The sequence below is a fragment of the Callithrix jacchus genome, chromosome 9, assembly GCF_049354715.1.
Source record: "Callithrix jacchus isolate 240 chromosome 9, calJac240_pri, whole genome shotgun sequence".
NCBI classification, from domain to species: domain Eukaryota; kingdom Metazoa; phylum Chordata; class Mammalia; order Primates; family Cebidae; genus Callithrix; species Callithrix jacchus.
The window spans coordinates 111,603,170-111,626,659 of record NC_133510.1 but is presented as its reverse complement, the minus strand read 5'-3'; the positions used below and the strand labels follow the sequence as shown (position 1 = coordinate 111,626,659).

The window sequence follows — 23,490 nt, the reverse complement described above, 5'->3', positions numbered from 1 at the left end:
TGGAGGGTACAGGGCTGGGTGGGCGCGCGAGGCGCGGGTTCACGGACCGGGGTGCAAGGATTTAGGGCCGGGGGCTGCTGTCGGGGTCTCGGGGAAAGGGAGTTGGGGACAGAACCAGCTGGCGTGGGGAGCGTGGATCAGGGTCCCTGTGGGGAGGAGGCTTTCGAGGTCCGGAACGCTTCTGGCCGGGTGCGGAGCTGCGGGCCGAGGTGGGACGCGGCTGCCCAAGGAAGGCTTTTAGGGGTCAGGGATCGCCTGCTTGGGCGAGGTGCTGGGAGCGGAAGGGCTGCTCGGGGCGAGGCGCAGAGCCCAGGGGCTCCAGGCCTGGGGACGGGGTTAGGGCTGCCCCAGGGAGCGACTGGGTGGGGGCGAGAAGGGGCCGGGGCGAGCTGGGCCTTGAGTCGGTAGGGGCGAGGGCGGCCGCCTAGCCTCCGGGTTGTCTGGCTTTGGGTGCGAGGCCAGCTCTGCGCCCTGCAGATCTCGGTTGGGGTCAGGCAGGGCGGGGCAGGGCTGAAGCTGGAGTAATGTGGGTGGGAGCGGCTTGGGACGAGGCTGAGCCTGGCGGAGGGAGCAGAGGGCTGGTACTGGCTGGGGTTTGGGAGGGGAGGAACGAAGCAGGAAGGCTGTCGGGTCGGGGGCCCGGGGCGTCCTAGTGAACTGGATGATTCAGAGGTGTGTTCCCCTAATAGCTGGGCAGCTGGCGAGGGACGCAGGAAAAACGAGCTAGGTGCAGGTGGGGCCCCGCTGCGCCGAAATGACTGAGGGTGAGGTCGGATGTGGAGGGTGGGAATGCAGAAACCGAGCTCTCCCGCCTGTCCCCACCGGCGCACGCTCCCCAGCTCTCAGTCTCTCAAATGATTTGAATGTGTTAGGGGGAAGTGGCAGGCTGCGGAGAGAGCCGAGAAGAAAGGGGCTTCCTCTGGGAGGGAGGCGCTGGCCCTGCCATCCTTTTTTGGGAGTGTTCAAAGGATTTTGAACGCTGGAAAAGGAATCGTAGGCTTTACTGCATCACGGTTTAGAAACACATCCTATATTTGGCCGTAATGTAGGCCGCCCTTGTTCTGTGGTGTCTGAAGTGCTTGCTCTACACGTTGCAAACGTGGGATTTAGAGTGCGAAGCAAATTGCAAGTTGTTCATTTCCCCCAGCATAGTAAGATACAAAGGCTTTTCTCTTGTATAAGACATTTGAAAAGAATTGACTGTAGTGTGCGTTTAATAAACTGGTACTGGGTGGCGAATATATTTACTTTTGGAAACAGTTATCACAAAATATTAGACCCTCTTACCGCAGCCTTTCTGCTTGGGATTACATTTTAAAACAGTACTTGTCGGGCTCTTAGTCACTCTATATAATAATGCATCTCATTGTCCTTATCTGGCAGAACGTTCTCCTGACACCAGGGCCTGCTAGAATAGACAGAAACATGATTAAGTATAAGCAGTTGCTTTGTGTACCGTCTGTTCAATTGTGAAGATATCTGTTTAATATTAATTCACTTTCTGCATTCCCTGTAAAACTGAAGAAATGTGTAAAATCTATTTTGGACTTGATTCTGTACACTTCAGATGATTTAAGGGAACTAATATTTTTGGCTTGGAGGTATGTTTCACAGTTATAATGTTTGGTTATGAAGCATAATAATAGTAAACACGGATCTGAGAGACTGCATAAATAAGTAGGGAAAAAATGTGAAATGAAACTGAGAATTGGCTGGGCACGGTGGCTCACGCCTGTAATCCCAGAACTTTGGGAGGCCAAGGTGGGTGGATCACGAGGTAAGGAGATCGAGACCATTGTGGCCAATATAGTGAAGCTCCGTCTGTACTAAAAATACAAAAATTAGCTGGGCATGGTGGTGTGCGCCTGTCGTCCCAGCTACTCGAGAGGCTGAGGCAGGAGAATTGCTTGAACCTGGGAGGTGGATGTTGCAGTGAGCCGAGATCGCACCACTGCCCTCCAGTCTGGCAACAGACGGAGACTCCGTCTCCAAACAAAAAAACAAAAAAAACTTGAGAATTGTGTTGTACCTTAGGTCTTGAAATGCAGTGTTTTGTGGTAGATGGTAGTCATGTGTACTGAGGATTGAACAAAGATTTGGTATAAAGGTCAGGTACATACATTTTTGCCAAATATAGAACGTATCTTGTCCATATTTATTTTTGATTATGGTGGAAGGTACATTAAAGCCTGATGAATTTTAATAGATACATACCGATGAAACATCACTGCACACAATATTGAATTTTCCATGATCCTTTGTTACTTTGCTCGCATATTGTGCTAATCAGCATTTATGTTGATTTATGTATAGTTTAGGATTAGATTCGGTGTGGGTGAATAGCAGTTTTTTTAAACACTGCTGTTTTTTTTGATAAAAGTTTTATGTTTAACTTATCTGTTACTTCTGGGATCCACTCCAACCATGAGGTAGAGAGTCACTCTAATGTCTACGAGATGGAATGTTCAAAAGGATAAATATCAATTCTTAGTAATGTAAATGGGTATGTCTAGTGTCTTCTTTATGATGGCAGAATATTAATTTCTCATATTTTGATTTGTCACAAGCTGGTACTTTAGAAACATTATTAATTGGGCTGTTTTGCCTCTGACCTCTTTTCCAGGGGTGGAGCAATAATAAATTTGAGAGCTACTTGCATTTTCAAGGTACACATCCACGTGATTAAAACCTCTTAAGCTTGTTTTCCATTTATGACTTCTCTGTGTTATCTTCTCCTTGGATTATGGAAACCTTTTTTCTGACACTTGTATGTCTTTTTAAACTTAAGATACCTTTTCTGTATTAAAACATGGAATTCTTCATGAATATTTCAGTATGACCTAGTACCTAGAATGTTAAGTAATAGAATCTCTCTGGGTTTTCTTTGCCCTAGTTCAGATCCTTTAAAGTGATTGAATAAGGTTCTGTGCTCCTTTCTGAGCATTTTGTATTTCGAGAGTGCAGAATGGAATTTTTTTGTTGTATAACAGCTTCATTAGATATACCTCACAGTTCACCCATTTAAAGTATACAGCTCAATGGTTTTTGGTATATTCACAGAGTTGTGCAGCTGTCACCACAGTCAACTTTAGAACATTTTCATCACCCTAAAAAAGAAACCCCATATCCCTTAGAAGTCCTTCCTCACCAGTTCCTGGCCTCCTCAGCCCTAGGCAACCACTAATCTGCTTTCTCTATGGATTTGCCTGTTTGGATGTTTCATATAAATGGAATCATACAATATGTAGTCTTTTGTGTCTTGCCCTTATTTAGCATATTTTCAAGGTAAATGTATGTTGTAGTATTGTATAGTACTTTATTCTTTTTTTTTTTTTTTTAGATGGAGTCTTGCTCTGTTGCCCAGGCTAGAGTGCAGTGGTACAATCTCGGCTCACTACAACTTCCACCTCCCAGATTCAAGTGATTCTCCTGCTTCAGCCTCCCGAGTAGCTGGGATCTCAGGCGCCCACCACCATGCCTGGCTAATTTTTTGTGTTTTTAGTAGAGACAGGGTTTCACTGTGTTGGCCAGGCTGGTCTCGAACTCCTGACCACAGGTCATCTGCCTGCCTCGGCCTCCCAAAGTACTGGGATTACAGGCATGAGCCACTGAGCCTGGCCACTTCATTCTTTTTTTTAATGGTCAAATAATATTCCATTGTATGGATATGCCATATTTTGTTTATCCATTCATCAGTTCATGAACATTTGGGTATTTTCCCTTTTTGGCTATTATGAATAATGCTATGAACATGTTTTCATTTCTCCTATTTATCTAGGAATGTAATTGATGGGTTGTATGGTAACTCGATTGAAAGAACTGCCAGACTCCTCTAAAGCAGCTGCACCATTTTACAGTGTTCACAAGAGTATATGAATTTTCTAAATTTTCCACATTCTTGCCAACCCTTGTTACTCTCTGACTTTTTTATTCTAGCCATATGTTTCCTAATGAGTAATGATGTTGAGCATCTTTTCATGTGATTGGTGAATATTTGTGTATGTAATCCTTGGAGAAATGTCTATTCAAATGCTCTGCCCATTTTTTAATGGGTTGTTTTTTTATTGGTGTTATAAAAGTTGTTCATGTATTCTAAATTCAAGTGCATTATCACCTGTATGATTTGCAGAAATTTTCTTGCATTCTGACATGTCCTTTCAGTTTCTTGATGGTGTCCCCTTTTAGGCACAAACATTTTAAATTTTGATGATTTCCAATTTATGCATAATGGAGTCTTACTGGTTAGAAATTAGACCTTAAACCACACCCTCATCAATAATATTTTGGTTATATAAATTAAAACCCAAATGTGAAAGGACTGGGGAAAGGTTTCTTTTTTCTAAATATGCATTCCCCTATAGAACACATAGGAATATCTAGTTTTTTTTTTTTTTTTTTTGAGTCAGAGTTTCACTCTTGTTGCCCAGGCTGGAATGCAATGGTGCAATCTCGGCTCACCAAAACCTCTGCTTGAACCTCTGAGGTTCAAGCAATTCTCCTGCCTCAGCCTCCTGAGTAGCTGCAATTACAGGCATGCACCATCACGCCTGGCTAATTTTGTATTTTTAGTAGAGATGGGCTTTCTCCATGTTGGCTGGTCTGGAGCTCCTGACCTCAGGTAATCCACCCACCTTGACCTCCCAAAGTGCTGGGATTACAGGCATGAGCCACCGTGCCCGGCCAAAGATTTGAATTAATTCATTTTAAGATAGGCTGTAGGTCAAAAAGGATTCATCAGGGAACATGCTGTTCACCTGTTCAAATCCTCTGGCAGCCTCACCTTTACCCACAGAATGAAGTTCAGACTTCTTAATGAGGTGTGGATTCAGGTGGGCTCTGATTTCAGCCTGCCTTATTTCTATTTCCCTTCCTGTGTCTTCATCTCCAGTGTCACTCCCCGAAACATCCCAGCTTTCAAATCTTGTGATGAACTTATTACTCCATCCCCTTTCTACTTCTAGAATCCCGCTTGTCCTTTGGGACGTTGATCTTGATGTGTTTCCTCCATGAAAACTTCTTCATCTCATAGGCAGACGTTTGTCTGGGCTGTCATGTATTATATATTCACCATGACTGTTTGCTACAAGTGACTGGACCCAAATTTGAGCTTGTAGTCTGAAAGGTGCTTTTCCATACAAGGCAGAATGCAATAGAGCAATTCACATGGAAGGCAGACTGAGATTCTCTTGTCCATAGCTTGGTCATTAGTGCTTACTGATATTCGCTGAATGAATGAGTATTTATTGAAGTTAACTGATCCTGAGGTCAGTGGGTTTCTCTGATTATCATTAATGTCTTTACTGCCTATGTTAAAATGACATGAATGGGATAATTCCTTTTGCCTTTCTGGCATACAAGTCCAGCTCTTACCAAAAGTGCTCAGATTTAAAAGTGAGTGTTTAAAACATTTCCGCAAGGGCAGAACATTCTCAGCCAGGTTCTTTCCCCCGATGAACAGTAATGACTGGCACACAATCTTCTCAGTAGGGCAGATGGCCAGGGAACACAGTTTAGTCACACCGAATGCATATAGGCCAACCGTGATAGTATTTGGTCAGATAGTACTGGAACTACCCTGTCACACTCATGAGAATGGTTGTAACTTGGATTTTAAGGGTGTATACTTTCTTGTCATTCATTAAAAAAAAAAATGTTTTGCAGTGATGGAGTCTCGCTATGTTGCACAGGCTGGTCCTGAACTCCTGGACTCAAGCAAGCCTCCTACCTTAGCCTCTGAAAGTGCTAGTGCTGGGATTACAGGTGTGATCCACCACACCCAGCTTCTTCTTTCTTTTGTTCATGCTCTCTTCTCTTGGGGCGTCTGACTTAAGTTAGTATTCTTTATATTTTATGTTCTTATGTTCATTTTTAAAATGCTTTAATTAAAAATATTTCACTCTGAGCTGAAATGGTGACTCACGCCTGTAATCCCAGCACTTTGAGAGGCTGAGATGGGTGGATCATGAAGTCAGGGGTTTGAGACCAGCCTTGCCAACATGGTGAAACCCTGTCTCTAGTAAAAATACAAAAATTGGCCCGGTATGGTGGCATGCCCCTGTAGTCTAAGATACTTGGGAGGCTGAGGCAGGAGAATTGCTTGAAACTCAGTAGGTGGAGGCTGTAGTGAGCCAAGACTGCACCATTGCACTTCATCCTGGGTGACAGAGTTGCACTCCAGCCTCGGTGACAGAGGAAGGCTCTGTCTCAAAAAAAAAAAAAAAAATTCACTTAGCACCTTTCTGAGAATTGGGAGAAGCCTGTTGGCCATTTTGGGATACCTTTTCTTTTTTTGTGTGTTCGTTAAACCTTGGATTGTGGCAAGGTAGTGCAGAAGAGAAAGAAAACTGTCAACTTTTTTGTCTAATTAGGGACAGTGAGCTATGGGTACCTTCTGTAGTTCTCGTTCTAAGAGAGTTTTGTATATAGGGGAACTGAGGCTTGAGCTGGGCTTCACTCTCAGCTCCACTTCTTGCTAGCTGAGGCTTTGGCACTTCCCTCACCTCCTGAGCTTCACTTTCCTCCTCTGTAGGGTGGAGATGCAAAAGGCTTACCTTGCAGGGTCATTGACAAGATTAAGCCAGGAAAATTATATGAAGTACCTAATACAGAGTAGGTGCTGAATACATTCCTGTTCCCTCTCTTCACTCTTAAATGTCTGTTAATGAATGGAATTGCAGAGAAGCAAATAGAGTAAGTTTAATACATTTTACATCTGACATTAAGCTATTAAGCATATGTATTCCCACTCCCACCTGAGGATTTTAGACTTTGAATCAAAGTTGAGACACTGAAGAGGGCAAAAAGTGTCCAATTTCAGGATGGGAAGGTGGTAAAAACACCTTCAGTATTTTTGCATCTCTCTGAATTGGAAATGTCTGTTCAGACAGTCTTCTCTATTCAGATCTGTGTATTCAGTCTCTCTGCCTGCTTGTCTGTCCATTTTAAGGAAAAGGTTAGTTCCTGGCAAAAGATAGAATTTTTGGCGGCGGCGGCGGTGGGGGGGTGGATTTGAAGGAGATTGTGCTGCAGTGCTTGAGATACTCTTCTGGTTACAGTGTGATAAAGTATAACATTCTGTGTGGGGAAAGAGCCTCTGTAGTTGTATGGGATGTTAAATTAGGCCTGTCATTTGGATCTTACATTAATAAAAAAAACACAGTGCTTCACGTTTGCTGCAGTAATGAGTAATTAATCTAATGCAAAGATCAGAGTGAGAGAGAGAGACTGGAATAGAAATGGGAGTTGCAAGGCCTATACATTGTATGTGTTACCCTTTGGTCAAGTAATCTACATTTCTTTTTTAAAATTTATGGATAATGGATTATATTTGGCACCAGTATGTCACCATCTTTTTAAGAATATATCATTTTAGGGAGATTTGGGAGATTATTACTCAGGTCCAGAGGTCCTCATTCTTGACTGCCCTGTGACGATCATCTGTGGACCTTTATGAACACAGCTGCCTAGGCTTGAGTTCCCTGGTGACTCTGAATCACAGCCAGAGCAGGAAGCACTGTGAGCTGGTCTATTTCTCATTTTACAGATGGGGGGACGTTGGTGGCAGGAGGTTCACAGATTTACCCAGGATCAGGAACTTATCTGTCCCTTCCTTTCTTCCCTCCACCCCAACTCCACCTCATTGCATGCATAGTATGAATTAAGTTTTATAGTTAGTAGTGTGGCTTTATAGTATAGTGTGGATTTTTTGTTTAACAATGTGAACCTGACATGACTTTCCCTTTTTAGTCTTTGACCCAGTGCAACAGTTCCATTCTTTCAACCTTTCGCCATGGTCTTTTGCCGGATCTATAAACTGAGCCTCTTCACAGGGGTTTCTTCAGTTAATCACGTTTGGTAGCTCATACCTATGTTGTTGTTGCTTTTTCCCACATGTTCAGGTTGTGCATGTATTAAACTGTGAAGCTTGGTCCAGGTTTTTAGAAGGATTTTTAGATGCATTTTTAGGAAACTTGAAAATACATGATATCTCTGGGAAAAACCTTTGAAAAACTTGATTTTCTGTTTTTGATGTAAAGCTCCATGGTAATATTTTATTGATCCTTTTAAATTTCCTCAATCTTAAAATCTGACCATTAGTAAACAGTGGTTTTAAAGATTTGTCTTGTATTTGGAAGACCATTTATTATTGCAAAGATGCCTTTGCATTGCATCTTGCCAGAAAAATTGGCATTAGTAGGCCATCTGTATTTGAAAACACCAAGTTTAGACAGGAACTACACAGGCCCAGTACTGAAACTATTAATATATAGCTTGTAACAGATATAATGAAAATCACTTAGGATTAGCAAAAGCTGATTATTGTTTCACAATGTGATCATTCTGTCTTTGGGAAACGAAGACAGCCTGCACGTCCTGTCACATGGTGGTTTGATGTAAGAGCCTTTCTTGCTTCATTGTGGAATTGGGTATGTGTCCCCATGTCTCAACAACTGCTGAGGTCTTCTTTCTGGATAAACGAAGCTGTAGCTTTTTCATTTCATGAGAGACCATAGTAGACATACACGGGAAAGGAAGTGTTGGGAGAGTGAAGCCACTGGGGTGTATTTTCCACTCTTGACATCATAGGGGTGCTTGACAAAATTCATAAGCACCTCTTTCTTACGACAAATGTTTAATCACCATTATTTGCCTACTTCACAGGAAAGATACTTAAATTCCTTTTCATAATGGCCAGGCATTCTTTTCTAATTAAAGATTCTAATTCCTTTCATTCCTAGGAACTTAAAGAATTGACTGATTTATTTATTATCATAAAAACTCAGATGTGGCTGGAGTGGGGAGTGAGGAACACATGTGAACCTGTGCGGTCATCTCTGTTAAGCAGAGGGATTTATTAGGAAACTAGTCCCTTTAGAAGCTAGTTGGTGAATTAATTTTGTGGTTAGTAGTATCTTTAGCTTAACATTGTCATCCTAGTTTTTCTTGGCAAGCAAGAGAGATTCTGGAGCCAATGAGGGCTGGCCACAGTTCTTTGGGGGTGATATTTAATAAGATGCACATTGTCTGTTTTAGAAATAGAGTAACTGTTTTTTAGTCTTTCTCTTTTGTGGGCCACTGTTGCTTTACAGTGCTACCATAGGAAAAGATAAGTTGGAAGTCTTTTTTTCTCTCTAAGACTGCTAGTTTGATCTTTTTTTTTTGAGACGGAGTTTCGCTCTTGTTACCCAGGCTGGAGTGCAATGGCACGATCTTGGCTCACTGCAACCTCCGCCTCCTGGATTCGGCAATTCTCCTGACTCGGCCTCCTGAGTAGCTGGGATTATAGGCACGCGCCATCATGCCCAGCTAATTTTTTGTATTTTTAGTAGAGACAGGGTTTCACCATGTTGACCAGGATGGTCTCGATCTCTTGACCTCGTAATCCACCCGCCTCGGCCTCCCAAAGTGCTGGGATTACAGGCTTGAGCCACCGCGCCCGGCCTAGTTTGATCTTTATGCATTATGACAATGTCTTGAATGAAATGGACTGATTTACTTTGTTGAGTGGAATAAATAACATATCAACCATCAAAGGATGGTTATGAACCATGTGTTTCTCTGAAAGTGAATGAGCAAGAGCCCAGATGAAATTTCTGTTTTGGAGGCAGGCAGTGTGTACATTCGGTCCCCAACTCAAGATTAGATTGTGCCCCAGAGTCGAACTCAGTTATTTGGAACTCAGATCTACTACTAGTAGTTTCTATCTACTCATTTTTTTTGTGTTGATTCAGCGTTATAAGTGGTGGTTACGTTCCCAGCCTAGACTGAAGGAATCTGAAAGAATCTGTTTCAGTCACAGCAGCTTTTGAAATTGTCAGTAGTTACAGTGGAATTCTGGATCTTGGGAGCTGGTAGTCATGTGTAAGAGAAGTAAAGACTCATGCCACACGTCCCAAGAGCCTCCTTGTGCAGGCCGTGTGGCATCCAGAGGCCTCATGCCACTGCAGCCCTGTAGGTCTGTGCTGGCCTTCCATGTCCTTCATTTTCCTTCATTTCTCTCTTAATTTGAAGCTTCTACTCCCCTGGTTAAGTTGACTTCCTTTAAATCATGGTAGCAAAGCACATGGTTCAAGTTCATTTCCCTAATGTGTTCATAGATTATCACAGTTTTTACTAGACTACCACCTTTAGGGTTTGGATGACTACAGGCTTTATTCATATCATTTCACTCATGTCCTTTAACCCTTTTAGATGTGTACAATATTAATATTTTTAAAGAGGAGGTTCTTTACTGATAAACAGATTGTCTCTTTGAAATGTTTGCATTCAGTCATTGCAGCAAGGTTTCAAGGGGAAAGTTGAGCAGAAAGTCAGCCAGAGCCCATGTAGGAGGGCCAGTCCTGATACTTGGAATCAGGAAGAAACCATGCCTGCATTAGAAAGGTTCTTCCTGTTACTCCACAACAGTGACTCTGCTCAATTGTTTTTCAAAATACTTATGATCCCTTTTTTTCCTTTTCCATTCAGGAACTTCACTACTTGAAAAGGTCTTAGGTTTTGGCAAAGTGGTTTGGTTTCTGTGACCTTTGGCAAGTTGATTAGGGCACAGTAGTGATTGTAAACTGGAGCATCTTGTACTGACCAGAGCTAGGCACTGGTCTTGTCTGCTTTCCTGTTCTTTTATAAACTTATCAAGAAAACCACTTTTTTCATCAAACAGTAGGAAATAATTGACCTCTCCTTTCTGTTAGTGCTTTTGTGAAGGGTTTGAACTACTTGGTTTCAAAGAACTCTTCTCATTCAAATATTGTATGATGCAAAATATATTAGGAACTTGATTTTCCTGGTGTCATTTAAAAAATTCGTATTCATAAAGTCTGTTATGGCAAGCTTAATGTTTTGATTTACTTTTAAATTATGTAAAAGTTTAAAAAATACATTACGAGCCTCCTCCAGCCTTCAAGCACATGACTCTTTGATGCTGAAATCTGCAGTATAGACTGTGAGCTCTGTGGGAATTCAGGAGACAGGCTTTGGAGAGTCAGTGTGTGTGAGACACTGAAAGTGAGATCCTGCCTGAGGGTGTGCCTGATAGTACTGGGGTGACTCAGAACTGGTGTAATTAGGGAAGAGTAGTGGAAGATGGTAGATGAGATAGTCCAGACTGTGAAAAGTCATGATAATAGGTCATGCATTGATACAATATGTTAAAGTGTGAATATTGTTTGGTTATGGGAGTTATAAAGGTACACGAAAGCTATAAAGGTAGATGAAAGTAGATGAAATTACACTTTCACTAGTGTTAGTGATTTCTTTGCTAATACTAATTACATTTGGGATTAAATGACTAGAAATTGAGTATAGAATTATTTTCTAGTTTGTGAAAATAAACACCTTATGATACTGCTATATTCCATGTTCCTTAAAGGCAGAGAATATCTTACATTTTTTTGGTGCCTCCATTTCCTAGCATATTGCCTGGTGCACAGTAGCTGCTCAATAAATGTTAATTGAGTAATTGAATTTCAGCTTTGTATGATACACTTGTGATACTGTTTTTCCATTTTCCTAAAAGATGAAAGGAATAAAGATGTATTTTATGGCCTAGGACTACTAATTGTAAATATTTGTTTATTAAATTGTGTTATTTATAAGCTAACATAATTTTCATTATAAATAAATATGTTAGCAAGATGTTTATATGTGTAAATTTACACACACACAGACATATATACACATTCCTTTATTGAAACATATTTGATTTGTAAAGCAAATTTTGGGGTTTTGATTATTTAAAGCATATATTCTGATAAAAAGAAGGATAACACAGCAATTTGTTACTTCATGCAAATTTACTTAATTGATTTCTTGAATAAATTGAAAATATTGGTGCCTTATGACTGTATTTTAGCTCTGATTAGCAAGTGTGTGTGTGTCTATGTGTGTGTGTGTATTTGAGACAGGGTCTTGCTGTGTCACCCAGGCTAGAGTGCAGTGGTATGATTGAAGCTCTGTGTAGTCTCACCCTCCTAGGCTCAAGTGATCCTCCCACCTCAGCCTCTTGAGTGGCTGGGATTACAGGCATATGCCACTCAACTGGCTAATGTTTTAATATTTTTGTGGAAATGGGTTCTCCCTGTGTTGCTCAGGCTGGTTTTCAACTTCTGGGTTCAAGCAATCCTCTCGCCTCAGCCTCCCAAAATGCTGGTATTATAGGCGTGAGCCACTGTGCCTGGCCTGGTTACCAAGTTTGACTTTAGAATCAATGAAGTAACATCCCAGTGAAGCATGCTTTCATTCCCATATTTGGGAAGCAGGAGAAGGGAAGGGAAGGGAAGAACCAGAATTTCTGTCAAGGGGATTTAAAGTTAAGGTAGCCATTGAAAAAGCTGTTTCCCTTCACTATCTTTGTCGAGTTTTTCATCCTTTAATGTGCTATTGTCATTGCCTCATGTTCTCCCTGGAGGAGGAGGTAAGGTGGAGGTTTGTCTGCAGTGGACCTGTAGGTGTTCCCCACCCAGCACCAGAGAAATCGTAGGGCAGGTCTTAGGGCATTTGAGTGACTCCTGGAGCCCCAAGGATTTAATGTATTTAAGAATTCATTTGAAATGAGAATTTGACAAGAACCGAGTGTTAAGATAGGATGAATTGTGCACCACTTCAACTGTTAAAATGATCTCTATCACTTAGGACTTCATTTATACTTATTAAAGTTAGAAAAACTGTAAACTTTGGTTTGTATTGTATTCCTGATAAGCGGTCACAAGAAATGAATTAGTTGGTAATTGCATTTGTGTGTATATGTGTAGGTGTTATTTCTGGCAGTTTTTATAGAGTACCATAAACCATAAATATAGTTGTTTAAAAAAGAATTAGGGATAGGAAGCCCTGGATCTTTTTGCTGGCCTTCTACTCAAAATTATTTTAAAGTTATTTGTCCTACTTTCATTTGAGGAATAGATAATTTCTCTTTTATTTACTATTATGATGTCTACTTAATTTAACATAGAAAATTAAAGATTATGATTTTCAAGTCTTGATACAGTTTCAAAGGAAAATGGGTTTGTAAGAGTTAGGGCTACAGTTTTATCAGCTAAGGCTGTTAAAAGCTTCTTGTAACAGAGTATTCAGTCTTAGAATATTTAGTCCAAATGTTTTCTTCTGAAAGTGGGCTGTATTTATTTGTCTTCACTTCCCTGGAAGTGTTTTCATTTTATTGGTGAAATTGAATGTATGGTGTTTTCTTCTTGAAGAGCCCAAGACCTTCTTCTAAAGGTATTAAACTGTGGTAAAGTATTTATTTGGTAGTAACTACATTTTCTCCCATAAGTTACATTCTCACAGTTTCTCGTACTCTATTATAGATAGAGTATCTATAATAGATATCTATTATAGATAGATAGTTTTTTGTTTTTTTTCCTTCTCTTTAGAAGATGCATTTGCTGATAAGGAAATATTTTGTAATTTTACCAAAAGAGATCAGGCATAATGATTTTTCCTAAGGTGCAATAAGATTGTAAGAGCTATTCTTGCCTATTTCTATAGGATGTCTGAAAGTTCTGCAAAGATAGGGAGATTTTTTTTTTAAAATAGTGTTAGGTTTCATTTTCTTTTCTTCTTTTTTTTTGAGATAGAGTCTCACTCTGTCATCTAGGCTGGAGTGCAATGGAACCTCCACCTTCTGGGTTCAAGTAATTCTGTGCCTCAGCCTCCTGAGTAGCTGGGATTACTGGCGTGCACCACCACACCCAGCTAATTTTTATATTTTTAGTAAAGTCAAGGTTTTACCATGTTGATCAGGCTGGTCTCAAACTCCTGATCTCGTGATCTGCCCGCCTTGGCCTCCCAAAGTGCTGGGATTACAGGTGTGAGCCACCGTACCCAGCCTCATTTTCAAATAGCATGCTCAATATGTTTTTCTTCAAGCTCCAGACACTTTTGTGGGCAAAAGTATGTAATTTTAAAGCCATGGATCCAGTTACTAATGTGAAAAGATAATTATATTTTAAAAAATAAATTTTAAAGTATTTTTCCCATGGTTTTACTCTTTTCAGATACCCTACTTGTCAACAGAAGGTTCTTTGGAGCTACTACTAAGAGGTAGTGAGTGAGTCTTTCTCCACACCAAAGAGAAAGTAGGAAGGCACCCCCCAGCCATCTGGTTGCATGAGTCAAAATTTGACATCACTGTTGATGCCCCCTTCGTATCTGAAACAGTTTTAAATTCAGTTGACTTCTAGCCTTTTAACTCCATCATCTCTGTTTCTACTGGGACTGTTATCTGTGGCCTGGACAAGTGCAGTGACTTCCTAACTAGCCTCCCTGAATCCTCTCAGATGTTCCCACCTACAGATCCATTCTTCAGCTTCATTCAGAGTGAGCTTTTAAAATGCAAATCTCATTATGTCACATACTCATACTTAAAAAATTTCCTATGGCTCCCAAGACTGCAAGTAAAGATAAAATCCTTAACATGGCCTAGAAAGCCCTCTGTGATCTGGGTTTTGCTGACCTCCCAGCCTCTTTTACCCTTGCTCTCTGGGCTCCAGCCCCTGCGGGCTAAGTATTATTCTGACAAGTACTTGCTTTTGATATAGACTCTATATTTTGTTGTTCCTCCCAGGCGGAACTCACTTTTCTTCTCTTATTGCCCAGTTGACTTCTCGTTCTTTGATTTCAGCTTAAGTGTCGCTTTTCTGACTGGTTCTGTTCCCCCGATTATTGACTCAGTTACCTTGTGTACTTCTACATTCAAGCACTAGTCACAGCAGCATGCGAACGTTTGCATGAATATCTGATTGTGGTGTGTCTCCTGCAGTGGACTGTAAGCTCCATGAGAGCAGGGGCCAGGTCTGCTTGCTCACAGCTGTGTCAGGTCTAGCATGGTGCCAGGCACATGGTCAAAGCCCAATGAATAGTGCCAGGCACATGGTCAAAGCCCAACAACTTTATAAAGATAAAGTTGTTGAATAAATGAATGACTGGGATTAAGGACCTATTCAGCATTCATAGTTGAATATATGCATAAAATGTATAACCCTGTGGATGTTAGTAAGTAGTGTGGTTTGCAGTGAGGTGTGTCTGTTTTACTGGGAGGTTGTGGACTGTATCCCAGTGAAAGAAGGATTCTCTGTAGACTCTGATAGGACCCTAGAAATCATTTTTTATAGATGAAGAAACCAAAAACCAGAGGACCAAAATGATCTAGCTGTGTAGGTGACTATGTCAAGATAAATTTGTGTTTGACATTCGAGCCGGAGATTTTCCTCCTCTCCCTTAATGTTCCTTTGAAACACTGTCAGAAAGTACATGTTCATTTAATCTCTGCTTGCCCAAGGTATGGGTTAAAAAGAGAAGGCTGAAATTCTTCAGGTGAAGGTGTTTTTTAACACTGCTGGTTTTGCCTGTGACTAGACTTATGAAGTTCTTAATAAAAATGTTCCCCATCCCTTTTTAAGAGCTGAGCATCCGGTAATTTCATTTCCTGGTATAACAAGATTGCCAAAGAATTAATAAAATTTTATTGTCTACTCCATATGACTAAGTAGTGAAAAACAGACTTAAGGTTGAACAGTCATACAGTTTTACCAGTTGTTGATAAGAAAAGTAGGTCATCAATATAGCAAGAATGTTTAGAAACATATTCAAGGATTAATTTTTAAGTGAGATTGCTAGGTCACTCATGTCTATAAAAGTTCTGCAGTTGATTTGAGACCTCTTAGGATTAATTTGGCTCTTTGAGTTGTGTTCTACTCTTTGAAGACAGACACAGAATTCAGCTTCTGAGTCTGGTCTCCTGTGGTGCACTTGAGGGAGATAGCTGCTGCCTCAGGCGATTTTATATGGTTCCAGAGTGTTGCGAATGTTCTCCAGGGCAGGTAACGCCTGACTTTGTCTTCCCAAAGGAGGTTTCTTCAGCAATCCTTTTTCAAAGCTCCAGGAACCAAAAGAGGTGGTTGTGTTTATAAATATACTGGTGATAAGCAGAAAATTGGGAGATGTAGAGGATTGTAAACATGTCATCCTTGCGCATTATCTCTATAATAGAAATAGATGTTTCTGTCATTGAAGAGCTAGAGATGATTTCGAAGTCCTCATAAGCTCACATTTTAGTAACTGCAAAATTTCTGTAGTGTAATTTCTATTATATTTTAAGTGAGTTACAGGCCTCATTATGGCATCTTTTAGTTCACAGAAGGTTCTCTCTTTAATACAGTGTGAGATAATTATAGGATTTTTTTTTAAGAGACTTGATCTCGCTTTGTCTCCTCGGAATGGAGTGTAGTGGTGCATTAATTGCTCAGTGCAGCCTCAAACTCCTGGGCTCAAGGGATCCTCCTGCTTCAACCTCCCAAAGTGCTGGGATTACTGATGTGAGCTACCACACCCAGCCCAGTTTTAGGAATTTTATCTTTTGTCTTCAGGTTCATTATGTGTTGCTGTTTTGCTGTTCATATCTTGCTCATTTTATTTCTTGTCAGACTTGATTTTCGGCAGTCGTTTTCATAGTGTCACATTCCACCCTACATCATGCTCACTGACTTTCTGCTTCACGTTGCCAGTGAGTGCTTAGGTTTAATGTTAGGTGGCCCTCAACTTTTCTTCGTAAGAAATTCCTAAAATGAGTATAGATTATAAAATGTAAATGTAGTTCTCTTCTTTGAAAACTTTAAAAAGTATGATACCTCTTTATTATATATCCCCTTTTATTTTTATTTATTTACTTTTTTTGAGATGGAGTCTCACCCTGTTACCCATGCTGGAGTGCGGTGTTGTGATCTTAGTTTGCTGCAACCTCTGCCTCCTGGGCTCAGGTGATCCTTCTGCCCTCATCCTCCTGATTAGCTGGGACTACAGGCATGTGCCACCATGCTTGGCTAATTTTTTTGTATTTTTGGTAGAGATGGGGTTTTCTCACGTTGCCCAGGCTGGTTTCCAACTCCTGAGCTCAGGCAATCCACTCACCTCTGCCTTTCAAAGTGCTGGGAATACAGGAGTGAACCACTGTACCTGTAATATCTCACCTTTTAGATATTATCCTCGATATATGTGTGTTTCTAGTGTTTTATGCATGCGCTTTCAGGTTGCTCTTTTTTTTTTTTGAGATGGAGTCTCGCTCTGGTGCCAGGCTGGAGTGCAGTGGCACAATCTTGGCTCACTGCAACCTCTGCCTCCTGGGTTCAAGCGATTCTTCTGCCTCAGCCTCCCAAGTAGCTGGGACTATAGGCATGCGCCACCAGACCCAGCTAATTTGTGTATTTTTAGTAGAGATGGGGTTTCACCATGTTGGCCAGGATGGTCTCCATTTCTTGACCTCGTGATCCACCTGCCTCGGCCTCCTAAAGTGCTGGAATTACAGGCGTGAGCCACCGTGCCCGGCCCAAATTGTTATTTTCTTGGACAACTGAGCACACATAGTCCTCTGGCTAAGCCTAAGGATTTTCAGTGAGAAATAAAATTTGCTTCCTTGGTCGTAACAGATACCCTGTGTTGTTTGTCTCAGTACCTTTGAATGCCTGCAGTTGGTTTCTGTATTTTGATTTTTCCATTTTTACTCATGTTTGTAAAGTGTAGGCAAGGTGCAGTTTCATATTTAAGTGTTATACAGACTAGCCAACTGGACTGGGGGCTGTCAAAGCAGCACCCCCAGGATAGAGCTTTAAGTGCCATTGTTGGCTGATGGGGAGAAACTGCATTGTATATGTGATTGGGGATTTATCATTGGAAAGTATGACAGTTCATGGGGTGAAAAGTTGGAACTGCCCTGTACTTTGTAGTTCGAGGTCACTGTGTCTTTCTCAGAAGTCCTTTATCTTTGGAGGAGTTAACATGTCTCCAGGCTGAAACATGAAGAGCCTGGAATTGATGAGCTTTGGAACCCTCTCCAGTCCTAGCTCCGTGAGGCCCCAGCCTGGAGCCTTCTTGGTAGATCTTATTTGCATTTTCTCTTTATTCTTAGAAACATTTAAAAACTAAATGATATTGGATTATTGAATTGAAACAAAATGCATTTTTACTGGTATGCCTTATTCTTGGCATCTTACCTGTTACCTGTATTAATAATGGGATGAAACTATTTGGAAGACTGTAATGTATGTGAATTCTTTTTCCTTAATTTTTACCATTCCTGGTGTCATGGTCAATTGAACCAACATCAGGCTATTCATATCTGCAGTCAGTCAGTCATCCTAAGTGGTCAGTAGTTTTTCTAGAAGAAACATTTTTTTTAACAAGTCCATGTCAGCAGTGGAGTATAAATCTCTTTCAGCCAAAACTGTGTATGAGGAGATCTGTTGTGTATCTGACATTTTGCTGTGCTTTGTAGCAAATGTTGCATGGTCTTTTTTCTTCCTTTTTAAAACAGCTTCTATTAAATTAGGTAAGGGATTTTTTTTCTTGGAATGTCTCATATAAGAATCTCTTAAAGAGTTGGATACAGTAAAAATAAGCAGTTTGTTAGGTAAATTCTTTGAGTCTCTAGATTTCATTTAGAAAATTTGAAAAAGCTCAGCTATTTCATATTCAGAAATGATGAATGTTGATTTTTTTTTTTTTTTTTTAAAGAGGCATGATCTTGCTGGATTGCAGTGGCATGATCATTGTATTCTGCAGCCTCAAACTCCTGGGCTTGAGCATCTCCCTGCATCAGCCTTCTGAGCAACTAGGACTATAGGTGCATGCTACCATGCCCCACTAATTTTTAAGTTTTTTGTAGAGACAGTGTCTCATGTTGTCCAGGCTGGTCTTGAACCCCTGGCCTCAAGTGATCTTCCCATCTCAGCCTCCCAAAATGCTGGGATTACAGGTGTGAGCCAATGTACCCAGCCAAATTTTTATTTAATCAGAGTACCTCCCATATTTGCTTTGGGTATCTGCTGTCTTGTGAATGTATATTCCGTGTAGGCTTACATATTATTACATTTCCAACTTCTTTTTTTTTTTGAGACAGAGTTTAGCTTGTTGTCCAGGCTGGGGTGCAATGGTGTGATCTTGGCTCACTGCGACCTCCACCTCCCAGGTTCAAGCAAGCCTCCTGAGTAGCTGGGATTACAGGTGCCCACCACCACACCCAGCTGATTTTTTGTATTTTAGTAGAGACAGGGTTTCACTATCTTGCTCAGGCTGGTCTTGAACTCCTGAGTTCAGGCAATCTGCCTGTTTTGGCCTCCCCAAAGTGCTAGGATTACGCCCTGCTGTGCCTGGCCTCCAACTTTTTAAAAGAAAATTTTAACTGTTGGCATTGTCACTTAAATAGCTGAGTTTAGCATATTTGTCTCCTCATCTGCTATCTTACCTGCCTTTTTCTATTAAATAACACACCGTATCTCTTCTGCATTAAAGTACCTGCCACACTAACAGTGGCCTAGAGGGAATATGTCTTTTCCTCTAATGGGACATTTTAGAGTCTTCTTGAGGTGGCTACTGGCTGAGGGAGCGTTCTCTGCCCACCAAACGCTTAAGTGATTGACGCCCTGGAATGGTCTCACCAAATGGGCTGAGCAGGATTTTGCTACTAGTAGGGGTTTTCCTGTATGTGTTCCTAGCAGGATGTGTTTCCTTTTGTATGAACCATAAAAGTGCATCTGCTGGAATCTTTAAACAGATAACTTTTAAATAAACAGGAAAATGTCAAAATTTTCATTTTTTATGAGATGGAAGTAGAGAGAATAGAGAAACTTTAACATTTACTCTGGTGTTCTGAGTGTATTTTATTTGGTGCTGTTGCAATATAAACACCCTATCTTGTCTGCATTTTTCCTCCTAACATCCAACATGTTTCTTATATAGCTTATAAGGTAAGTTTTCTTTTTTTTCTTTTTTTTGAGATGGAATTTTGCTCTGTAACTCAAGCTGGAGTGCAGTGATGCAATCTTAGTTCACTGCAAACTCCCCCTCCCAGTTTAAAGTGATTCTCCTACTTCAGCCTCCCAAATAGCTGGGATTACAGGTGTGCGCCACCATGCCCAGCTAATTTTTGTATTTTTAGTAGACAGGGTTTCACCATGTTGGTCAGGCTGGTCTTGAACTCCTGACCTCAGGTGATCCACCTGTCTCGGCCTCCTAAAGTGCTGGGATTGCAGGCGTGAGCTGCCACACCCAGCCCTTTTCTTTTGTATTTTGTTTTTTGAGACTTGGTCTTGCTCTGATACCCAGGCTAGAGTGCCGTGGCATGATCATGGCCCACTGCAGCCTTGACTTCCTTGGCTCAAGCAGTCCTCCCACCTCAGCCTCCCAAGTAGCTGGGACCACAGATGTGTACCACAACATCATGCCTGGCTAATTTTTGTATTTTTTGTAGAGATGGGGCATCTCGCTATGTTGCCTGGGCTGGTCTCGAACTCCTGGGCTCAAGTGATCCTCCTGCCTTGGCCTCCCAGAGTGCTGGAAGTATAGCTGTGAACCACCATGCCTGGCATATAAATTTTCTACGTTTAACTTCACTTGGTAGTATTATAAGAAGCATTCTTTTATACTCTTCTGGAGGTTGAGGATTATCAGCTGACAAATAAGCTGAAGGTTTTATTGTAAAAGTGTAAATTTTCTCTTACAATAAAGCCCTTAAACGATAGAGGTAGACCTTATTTTTACTTGTTCTTAGTTTAAATGTTCACCCAACATGTAAGAAAAATTTTAGGCCAGGCGCGGTGGCTCACACCTTTAATTCTAGCACTTTGGAAGGCCGAGATGGGCAGATCATGAGGTCAGGAGTTCAAGACAATCCTGGCCAACGTAGTGAAACACCATCTCTACTAAAAATACAAAAATTAGCTGGGTGTCGTGGTGTGCACCTGTAGTCCCCGCTACTCAGGAGGCTGGGGCAGGAGAATCACTTGAAACTGGGAGGCAGAGGTTGCAGTGAGCTGAGATCGTGTCACTGCATTCCAGCCTGGTGACAGAGCGAGACTCCATCTCAAAAGAAAAAAAATTGTAATTTTTTTTGTTTCCTTAGATGTTAAGTAATATGAATATCAGTTATCAGCTTTTATATTTTATTTGAAGCATAAAACAGGAGTATATTATCTCTTTATTAAAAATTTATTATGATAGTTGCTGGATAGTCAAAATCTGACCCGTAATCTTATAAGTGAAAGCAAGTTTATTAAGAAAGGAAGGGAATAAAAGAATGACTACTGCATAGGCAGAGCAGCCTGTAATCCTCCTTTTTGGCCTTCAATATCACCTGGAAACTTAGTAAGGAAGGTAACTGTACATGTTTCTAAGATAGAGATTTCAACCAACCCCAGAAAGAGCATCTCATAGTTGAGCCTATGCTCTCAACCTATTCTTGCATTGTCTTCAAAGGTATGTCAATGTTAATGATAATAAAACCATTCTAGAATAGTGCCAGTCTTATTGGAAAATAGAGGTAGAGTGATAAATTACATCTTAAACAGACAAATAAGATTTGTATTTCCCATGTTTTATAGAGGTTAAAAACCGTGTTGCATCGTCTCCTATTGAAAGTAAATTGGTTGCCGGGTGCAGTGGCTCACGCCTGTAACCCCAGAACTTTGGGAGGCCGAGGCAGGCGGATCATGAGGTCAGGAGATCGAGACCATCTTGGCCATGGTGAAACCCCATCTTTACTAAAATAAAAAAATTAGCCGGGTGTGGTGGCGTGCACCTGTATTCCCAGCTACTCAGGAGGCTGAGGCAGGGGAATCACTTGAATCTGGGAGATGGAGGTTGCAGTGAGCCAAGATTGTGCCACTGGACTTCAGCCTGGCAAAAGAGCAAGACTCCATCTCAAAAAAAAAAAAAAGAAGGTAAATTGATTTTGAAAATTGTAAATATTTCTTTGATTTGCTTACTGAATAACTTACTGCTACATCATCTTCCTCTTTATTACTGAGATGATCTTACCACTGCAAGCAAGGGAAAGACCCTATGCAGTTTTAAGAATTTGTACTTAAAAAACCTAATGAGCAAGCAGCTTTTCCAAAGTTGAACCATTCTCTCACAGGACATTTAAAATTATACTTGGAATTTGTGTCTATTGTGTTCAGGATTTTTTCATTTACTTTTTTTTTTTTTGAGAATTAGATCCTTTATAAAATGCTTTAATTTTAGGATGACATTTTGTTGTCTAATTTTGATTTGATTAGTTTGGGACAGGATAGTTGATAATAGAATTCCTAGGTTTGATGCTATGCCATCTTAATTTGGAAATTTATAACAATTTTTAAAGTGGTAAAGCACTAACACCATTTGACAATGCAGACAGCTCTCTTAAGAAAAGGAAGTGTTTATGTTTGGGATAGTTCCCATTTTTTCCTTTGTTTACAGAGAAATTAAACTGTGGAAATACCATGCTGAAATGAGAGAACATAAAATTTTGTAAAGGATCCTTGACAAGTGGTGCCGGTTCTCTTATATGAAAATTCTACTGTTAGCCCATAATCAGCAGGGACTTGCTTAGGTTTTCTCCCTGGGTAGGGAAATCTATTACTGGGCTCTTAAATAATAATTGCTCACATTTATTAGACGGTATGTACTATGCTTCAGATTCTATGCTGAGTACATTATAGTTATTTTTAAAAAACAGTTTTGAGATATAATTCACATACTATACAATTCACTCATTTAAAGTGTAGAGTTCAGTATTTTATAGTATATATGTAATCAAATAATCTGCAACCATTAACACAGTCGACTTAAGAACATTTTCATTACCTCAAAAGAAACATACCAGGCATGGTGGCTCATGATTGTAATCCAAGCAGTTCGGGAGTCTGAGGTGGAAATATTCCTTGAAGCCAAGAATTAGTTAGAGACCAGCCTGGGCAACACAGTGAGACCCCATCTCTACCAAAAAAAAAAAAAAAAAAAAAAAAAAAAAAAAAAAAGCCTGGTTGGCCGGGTGTGGTGGCTCACGCCTATAATCCCAGCACTTTGGGAGGCTGAGGTGGATGGATCACCTGAGGTCAGGAGTTCGAGACCAGCCTGGCCAATATGGCAAAACTCTGTCTCTACTAAAAATAGAAAAAAATTAGCCAGGCATGGTGGCAGGCACCTGTAATCCCAGCTTCTCAGGAGGCTGAGGCAGGAGAATCACTTGAACTCGGGAGGTGGAGGTTGCAGTGAGCCGAGATTGTGCCATTGTATACCAGCCTGGGCAACAAGAGCGAAAACTCCACCTCAAAAAAAAAAAAAAATTAGCTTGATGTGGTGGCGTAAGCTTGTTATCTCAGCTACTTGGGATGCTGAGGTGAGAGGATTGCTTGAGCTCAGAAGTTTCAGGCTACTATGAGCTATGACTGAACCACTGTACTGAGTACAGAGTGAGATTGTCTCTAAAAATAATAATAAATAAATTTTTTTTTTTTAAAGAAATGGGCTGGGTGTGGTGGCTCATGCTTGTAATCCCAGCACTTTGGGAGGCTGGCAGACAGATCATGAGATTAGGAGTTTGAGACCAGCCTGACCAACATGGTGAACTACTAAACATAAAAAAATTAGCTGTGTGTGGTGGCACATGCCTGTAATTCCAGCTACTGAGGAGGCTGAGACAGGAGAATCACTTGAACCCTGGAGGCAAAGGTTGCAGTG

At 40.8% G+C, this 23,490-nt stretch overlaps 1 protein-coding gene and 1 long non-coding RNA gene across 6 annotated transcripts in view; both read left to right on the top strand.

Moving 5' to 3' along the window:
- The window catches only part of CORO1C (coronin 1C), a 120,789-nt gene that overhangs the window by 34,047 nt on the left and 63,252 nt on the right, over positions 1 to 23,490 (top strand). Inside the window, exon 1 of one of the 5 annotated variants that reach the window (XM_078337195.1) lies at positions 6 to 209. The exons of the other annotated variants lie outside the window; for them this stretch is intronic. The gene's annotated coding sequence lies outside the window, so the exon portion shown is untranslated. Of the gene's footprint in view, positions 1 to 5; positions 210 to 23,490 lie in introns of those variants that run through there. 5 annotated transcript variants of the gene reach the window in all.
- Positions 2,620 to 4,318, top strand: LOC144577667 (uncharacterized). The gene is made up of 2 exons (XR_013522089.1): positions 2,620 to 2,666; positions 3,341 to 4,318. It is a non-coding gene; the product is annotated as an uncharacterized LOC144577667 (long non-coding RNA).